General features: G+C 44.1%; 1 non-coding gene across 1 annotated transcript; it reads right to left on the minus strand.

Annotated features, from left to right (window-relative positions):
• Positions 1–214: 214 nt before the first annotated feature.
• TRNAG-UCC lies at positions 215–286 on the minus strand. Its single transcript has one exon. It is a non-coding gene; the product is annotated as a tRNA-Gly (tRNA).
• Positions 287–8,645: the final 8,359 nt, after the last annotated feature.

Raw genomic sequence — 8,645 nt, forward strand, 5'->3', positions numbered from 1 at the left:
ATAGATTATTTCCTTACAGCCTCTTGCTGCTCACAGCTCCTGGACTTTATACAGGCCCCTCCTGTTCCTGCCCAGCTGAGCCCATTTTCAATTAGTGGCTTGCTCCCTGACTCTTTCTTCAGGTGCAGGCTGGTCAAGTAATTGGCCTGCCTAGCCACTTCAACGCCTACAGGCCTTATTAAACTAGTTCCCACCAGAGGAAACATCACATCATTGCATTAGCTGGGAATTGAACCCAAGTCAACTGCTTGGAAAACAGCTATGCTCACCACTATACCACCAATGCATCTGGTCCTATAAGCCTTATGTGGGGTAGGTACCCCCATCACAGTTGTCAATATTGTTTCTGTCAAAAAAACACCACCACCACACACACTCTCTCTCTCTTTCTCTATTGGTCACCTTAGGCTATCATTTAAACTTCTTTCCAAAGTTTCTAACAAAACAAAGAGACATTCCATTGTAACTGATTACAATTGTAACTGCAGAACTACAGAGAAATGTTTGAATACATACCGTGAAAAACTAAAGATGAAAATGTTTCTGAGGCAGCACTCAGTACTAGCATGAAGGAACAGGTGTAATTATGAACAACTGACATATGCATGGTGTGCAATCTTTTATACTATAATTACATTAGATAAACAGAATCTTGATAAGCAGTAATACCACAGTTATTGCTACCATGGTTTCAATTACAGTGTGACCAAGGCCTGAATGTGTGCAGCCTCCACAAGATTAACAATGGTTTTAATGAGCTAATGGTGTTGCACTGGAATAAGCCAGGATTTCAGCTGACAAATGTGTAATTAGATCAAGGAGAAATGAAGAAAATAGTCTAATGTATATTTCCTTCAACAGTCTTGCAATTTCTAATTCTTTGTTTTAGACTTCTTAGAAGCAGTGCTTAATTTGCGCTAGGGCTTGCCGGAGCTGAGCTCTTGACACCTCTAGGCTTGGGAGTTCATAGCCCTGGCCAGGAGCAGCGCCAGGGTTTCTGACGCCCTAGGCGGACGGCCATTTCGCCGCCCCCCGCGGGTCCAGTGGACCTACCACAGTCATGCCGGCGGATGGTCTGCTGCTGGAAAGGCTCCAGTGGAGTTGTCGCAGTGATGCCGGCGGGCGGTGCGCTGCAGGCATGACTGCGGTAGGTCCGCCGGAGCCTTTACACCAGCGCACGGTCCGCCGAAATGACTGCGGCAGCTCCACCGGAGCCTTTCCAGCAGCGGACCGTCCGCTGGCATGACTGCGGTAGGTCCACTGGACCTGCGTGCTGCCCCCCAGCAAAATAGCGCCCCCCAAAAATTCTGGCGCCCTAGGCCATTGCCTAGGTCACCTAAATGGTAGCGCCGGCCCTGGCCCTGGCACCTCTGGGTTTCCTGCATCAGTTATGAATGTAAAAAAATTGCTTGAGCCCCAGCACCTCTTTCATTACAAGATAAGCACTACTTAGAATCACAGTACTGTTTGTAGCTATGATTCTGATTTCTGCATACTAAATGTAAGAAATTTGCCTGGCTGCTGAAATAGTATTTTGTTGTCTCTTGCCTTTTACTTAAATTGCAAGTCCTTTGAGACAAGGACAGTCTTTTTTGTACTGCACCTAGCACAGTGGGAGCCTGGTCCATAATTAAGGCTCTAACGCACTACGGTAATAGAAAGAAAGAAGATAGAGAGTGAGACCTGGCCAACTTTCTGACTTCTGGAGAGCTTCTATTTGTTCTTACTTCATCTTCCCTATTCTAAGATAAAAGTCACCTAGATGGAACATGCATGTTTTGTGCTTTGCATATGGAAAACAAAATAAAATAAAAAACCATGAAATACCATAAAACAAACTGAAAGGACCAATTTTACATTCCACTAAGCTGCAGCTGCCAGTGAAACCAGAACTGAGCCTAGAATACCAGTGCCTCCCTCTAAAAGAGCCTGAGGCTGTATCACTGCTCCATTCTCCCCCTCCCACATTCTTGCTGAGGATCCCCTCCTTTAAAGAGATTATGGAGCCAGCCATCAATTTCAGAAGTCCTGGCAGCATGGGGAGCACTGCCAAGGAGATAGACATGAAGCACTGCAGTCCCAGAGCAGTATGAAGGAGAAGGGCCTCCATATGGATTGCCCTAGCTTCTTGCAGATCTCCCGTGACCCAGCAGATCCCAAGGGATCAACAGAATTTGTAGCAGGCCCTACAGCTTATTCTATGTGGGAAACAAACTCTACCCTTCCCTGATAACCTAACTGGAGAGAGACTCCGCAAGGAGAACCTCAGTGATTTCTTCCCTTTTAGTCCCCTACTGCTGGTTTTCCCCTAGGAGGATGTGATCAGGACAAGTGATTAAAGAGAGAGGGGGTAAGTAATTATTCTAAGTAAGAATTTATGAGCTATCTGGAGATTTAAAAAGCTCCAGACAAGGAAAAAACATTCCGTATGACTGAGGTTATATAAAATATTTGTGCTGCATAATGTATTTATCCCGTTTTATGGAAAGTGAAGGAAGTACTTAAACTACAGCATATAAAAATGAAAGTGACATGCTGATAAAATGTTCCTTCTTTATACACAGTGGGCCAAATTCTACTCTTGCTTACCCTGATGTAAATCCAGGGAACTTCACTGACGTAATTTGTTTTACTCATGATTCAGCATCAGTGTAAATGAGAAAATAGTTTAGGCCACAGTGTGAGGAACATTAAATCTCAATTTAAATCTTGTATATAAAACTATGGACTTGGAACAATAAATTGCCATCAGTGTGCTCACAGAAGAGTACTTTAAACATCCATTTCTGGACCCAATCTTGGGTTCCTTGAGGACCTAATTCTCCCTTAGAAGCCACAGAAACATTTGGATCCTCAAGGAATAAAGCTCAGGCCCATAAATAATTAAACAACAAAGTAAACCTAAATTTAGTAGATTTTTTTAAAAAAAAGAATAACAGTGTGCACAAACAATACTCAACATCTGAGATTTTCAAAGCAATCTAGACTCACATCTTCCATTAATTTTAATTACGTAAATGAATTAGATTGCTTTGAAAATCCCAACAAAGATGTTTGAATACCTCTCTTTCTATACAGATTAAGATTTTAGTAAGGCATTTGACACGGTTCCACATGGGGAATTATTCGTTAAATTGGAAAAGATGGGGATCAATATGAAAATTAAAAGGTGGATAAGGAACTTGTTAAAGGGGAGACTACAACAGGTAGTGCTGAAGGGTGAACTGTCAGGCTGGAAGGAGGTTACTAGTGGAGTTCCTCAAGGATCGGTTTTGGGACCAATCTTATTTAACCTTTTTATTACTGACCTTGGCACAAAAAGCGGGAATGTGCTAATAAAGTTTGCGGATGACACAAAGCTGGGGGGTATTGCTAACACGGAGAAGGACCGGGATATCATACAGGAAGATCTGGATGACCTTGTAAACTGGAGTAATAGTAATAGGATGAAATTTAATAGTGAAAAGAGTAAGGTCATGCACTTAGGGATTAATAATAAGAATTTTAGATATATATTGGGGACGCATCAGTTGGAAGCAACAGAGGAGGAGAAGGACCTTGGAGTATTGGTTGATCACAGGATGACTATGAGCCGCCAATGTGATATGGCTGTTAAAAAAGCTAATGCGGTTTTAGGATGCATCAGGCGAGGTATTTCCAGCAAAGATAAGGAAGTGTTAGTACCGTTATATAAGGCGCTGGTGAGACCTCACCTGGAATACTGTGTGCAGTTCTGGTCTCCCATGTTTAAGAAGGAAGTATTCAAACTGGAACAGGTTCAGAGATGGGCTGCTAGGATGATCCGAGGAATGGAAAACCTGTCATATGAAAGGAGACTCAAAGAGCTTGGCTTGTTTAGTCTAGCCAAAAGAAAGCTGAGGGGGGATATGCTTGCTCTTTATAAATATATTGGAGGGATTAATATTAGGGAGGGAGAGGAATTATTTAAGCTTAGTACCAATGTAGACACAAGAATGAATGGGTATAAACTGGACATTAGGAAGTTTAGACTTGAAATTAGACGAAGGTTTCTAACCATTAGAGGAGTGAAGTTCTGGAACAGCCTTCCAAGGGGAGTAGTGGGGGCAAAAGACATATCTGGCTTTAAGAATAAGCTTGATAGGTTTATGGAAGGGAAGGTATGATGGGATGGCTTAATTTTGGCAATTGATCATTGATTATCAGCAGATAAGTATGCCATGTGGGCGGTGATGGGATGTTGGATGGGATGCGATCTGAGTTACTGCAGAGAATTCTTTCCTGCTGGCTGGTGAGTCTTGCCCACGTGCTCAGGGTTTAGCTGATCGCCATATTTGGGGTCGGGAAGGAATTTTCCTCCAGGGCAGATTGGCAGAGGCCCTGGAGGTTTTTCGCCTTCCCCTGCAGCGTGGGGCATGGGTCACTTGCTGGTGGATTCTCTGCAGCTTGAGGTCTTCAAACCACAATTTGAGGACTTCAATAACTCGGACATAGGTTAGGGGTTTGTTATAGAAGTGGATGGGTAGGGTTCTGTGGCCTGCTTTGTGCAGGAGGTCAGACTGGATGATCACATTGGTCCGTTCTGACCTTAAAGTCTATAAGATATTTCAAATGTTTCACTGTTCAAAACATGAAACAAAAACACTCTTTGCAAAAATATGTTATTTGACTGTTGTATATGGATTCAGCACTACCTTCCAATTCCTTTTATATTATTTTACTTTAGCTTTTTAAATCTACTTTGTTCCATGCTTAACACCATCACATTAGGCTAACATATAGAATTCAAGATGCGTTTTTTAAACATCAACTGTCTTGTAGGAAAAGTAAAAACAATGTGGGGGGGTGGCAGCTATTTATTTGGTTTTGTAATTTATATCCAATATCACACTCAAAAAGCTACACTAAAAGAAATTGAAGTTTCAAAGTAACGTATTCAAAAGTTAGAAAATGCCAGAATTAAGGTTGCACGTGCAAACTTAAGTCAGTTCCCTTGTGCATATACATTATCATACAGTCTTTCATTACATGATCACAGTCTTTAATTACATTATCACATACTATTTTTTCTACAGAACTCCTGCTTACTTCAGTGCACAGGATAGATGGTGCTCACTTAATGAGCAGCCATTCTATATTTTGTTTTCTTCTCATTATTCAGTGTGTAACCATAGGCCTTATTTACTGCACACTATTCAAACCTTGGTCTGGAGATAGAAATATTTAATTTCCTCCTGGGTGCTTCTATGGTCAGGGGCAGATTAAGGTTTCGTGGGGCCCTGGGTCAGAGCAAGTGGAGGGCCCCTCCCCACCCCTTCCAGCTGCAGCCTCGCCCACAGCCCTGCCCTTTCTCTCTGCAGGCCCGCACCATTCTGCCCTGTGGCCCTGCAACCTGTTTGCTCCTTTCTACTCCCCACCCATTGCGGCCCCAAGACTGGAGAAGCTCTGTTCCCCTGCTATGGCCCTAGGGCTGCAGTAAGGAGTGAGAGCTCCCCCAGCCCTGAGGCCACAGCAGGTAGTGAGAGCTCTTCCAGTATCAGGGCCACAGCCAGGTCTGGGGCTTCCTGCAATGACACTTCTTCCAGGGATCGGGGTTGGGCATTGGGGCTTCCCCTGTCCAACCCATCACTGCTGCCAGGGAGTGGGGTCGGGGTGTGAGGGCACCTATTTTTCCAGGGCCCCCCAGTTGTCCGGGGCCCCTGGGCATGGGCCACATTGGCCTAGTGGCTAATCTGTCACTGTCTATGGTGCCCATTGCAATTGTATCTAAGTGTTTCACAAACATTAATTTATCTTCACAACACTCATGTGAAGTATAGTATTCCCATTTTACAGATGGGGAACTGAGACACAGTTAAACACCCGCGGCTGGCCTGTGACAGCTGACTCGAGCTCACGGGGCTTGGGCTGTGGGACTGTAAGATTGTAGTGCAGACATTTGAACTGGGGCTGGAGCCTGGGGGCTAGGACCCTCCCTGGAGCCCTCCCGTCTCTTACTGAAAGAGCACAGGAGAGACAGGCTCTCTGCTCTCAGTTCTAGTGCCTGGCCTTACCACAGCCCAGCTCAGCAGACTTCCCCTAGAATTGCCTTTGCTGCTGTTCTCTTGGGCCTGAAGCACGCAAAGTCACTCCAACGGGATGGAACATGCACAGTCCAATCAGCCCTGAAAGCTGTGAAGGCCTGGAGCATGCTCATTATAGACACAATCTTTAGAGATTTTAGCTACTACACTCTAAGTCATGACTGAACATTTGCCAAATGAGATTTTGCAAAATCCAATAACTTGGCCAATTTTGGGCAGATTTTAATAGGAACAGGAAAAGGCACATTCCTGATGCAAAGACCATATGCCTGTCAAATTTCAAGCCCCTGCTCCAAAGCATGCAGGCACTAGTGCATCTCAAAGAAAAGGCAGCGAGATTATTTTTTTAACCTTGCAAAACAACATATTTTTCCTTGGCATTGTTCTCAGAAATAGCTGAACCATTTTGACTGAAACCAAACACCGAGCATAGAAAATTTCAGTTTGAACGCTTAAAGTTTGGCAAAGTTATAAGCAACTGAAAATAGGGTCTTTTTATAAAGGGAAGCATCAGACACCTTAATCAAAGGCAGTACTACCTGTCTCATCTAGAATTACTTAGATATTTGTTTATACACAATTATTTGACAATTAAAGAGAACTGTTAATTTTTATCTTTACATAACATAAGAGATTTCAAAATTGGTCCTAATCTTGAGCCTGCTAGGCATCAAATTCCCATGAAATGAATGGCTATAGGATCTGGCTCACTGACTGGAAATGTACACTTGTTATGATTTGAAATCACTCATGCATTTTCAGAATAAATAAGTAACATAAAAATGATAATATCATACTCAGGTCAACATCTCCAGTAAACCCCTAGTTTCAAGTGTCAGCAAGTGTTTCATTCCCATGAGACATATGAAAGAAGGTAATATCTCCAAGAGCAATTATACTTGACTTTAAGGGTCAGCTTGTGTGCTGTCCTTGCTGGGATGTGCAGGGCCAGAGGGACACACAAGCCTACAAGGGGTGGCATGCCTTTGCACTACCCTATTTAAAGTTTATGGCTAAATGCCACAACTTAGCTTTTACCCTGTAAAGTAAGAAATCAACTTTATTCCCCTACTGTATTTTTCCAATTATTTGCTTGTTCATGCTCCTCCCCAGGCTAACTGAATTCTGTGTTCACCAAATACCAAAGCCAAATGATTTGGAAGTTTGGTGATTTCAAAATTAATGGGTTCACCCAATCACTAATTACTGGTAATTCTACATTATAGGTAGAATTCTACATCAAGGTAACAGGGTTAGATATTTTTAAAGCCAGGTTGTACTTTTAAAACTTGAAAAACAGTTGTATAGTTTTAGTGGATAAAATGTGCAACTGTGGGGCCGGTACTGAAACTTTGTAAGTTGCAGGTGCTTGCTATAGCCTGGTCTACACTACGCATTTATACCGAATTTAGCAGCGTTAAACCGAATTAACCCTGCACCCATCCACACAACGAAGCCCTTTATATCGATATGAAGGGCTCTTAATATCGATATCTGTACTCCTCCTCGACGAGGGGAGTAGCGCTCAAATCGGTATTGCTATTTCGGAATAGGGTTAGTGTGGCCGCAATTCGACAGTATTGGCCTCCGGGAGCTATCCCACAGTGCACCATTGTGACCACTCTGGACAGCAATCTGGAGTCGGATGCACTGGCCAGGTAGACAGGAAAAGCCCCGCGAACTTTTGAATTTCATTTCCTGTTTGCCCAGCGTGGAGAGCTGACCAGCACAGGTGACCAAGCAGAGCTCATCAGCACAGGTAACTACGCTGTCTGAGAATCGAAAAAGAGCTCCAGCTTGGACCGCATGGGAGGTACTGGATCTGATCGCTATATGGGGAGAGGATTCCGTGCTAACAGAACTCCGTTCCAAAAGATGAAATGAAAAAACATTTGAAAAAATTTCCAAGGCCATGATGGAGAGAGGCCACAGCAGGGACTCAGTACAGTGCCGTGTGAAAGTTAAGGAGCTCAGATAAGCCTACCAGAAAACCAAAGAAACAAACGGAAGGTCCGGGGCAGGGCTGCAAACATGCCGCTTCTACGCTGAGCTGCAGGCAATTCTAGGGGAGTCCGCCACCAGCACACCACCTCTGTCCGTGGATTCTGAGGTGGGGGTAATCTTAGCCGTGCCTGAGGATTCTGCAGACGGGGAAGATGAGGAGGAGGAAGAGGAGGACGAGCTTGCAGAGAGCACACAGCACTCCGTTCTCCCCAGCAGCCAGGAGCTTTTTCTCAGCCTGACAGAAGTTACCTCCCAGCCCTCCCAAGCCACTATCCCAGACAATGACGCCATGGAAGGGACCTCTGGTGAGTGTACCTTTGTAAATATAAAACATGGTTTAAAAGCAAGCGTTTTTTTAATGATTAATTTGCCCTGAGGACTTGGGATGCATTCGCGGCCAGTACAGTTATTGGAGAAGTCTGTTAACATGTCTGGGGATGGAGCGGAAATCCTCCAGGGACATCTCCATGAAGCTCTCCTGGAGGTACTCCTGAAGCCTTTGCAGAAGGTTTCTGGGCAGGGCAGCCTTATTCCGTCCTCCATGGTAGGATACTTGACCACGCCATGCATGTAGTAAGT

Source organism: Gopherus evgoodei, chromosome 5 (assembly GCF_007399415.2).
Source record: "Gopherus evgoodei ecotype Sinaloan lineage chromosome 5, rGopEvg1_v1.p, whole genome shotgun sequence".
Taxonomy (NCBI): Eukaryota; Metazoa; Chordata; order Testudines; family Testudinidae; genus Gopherus; species Gopherus evgoodei.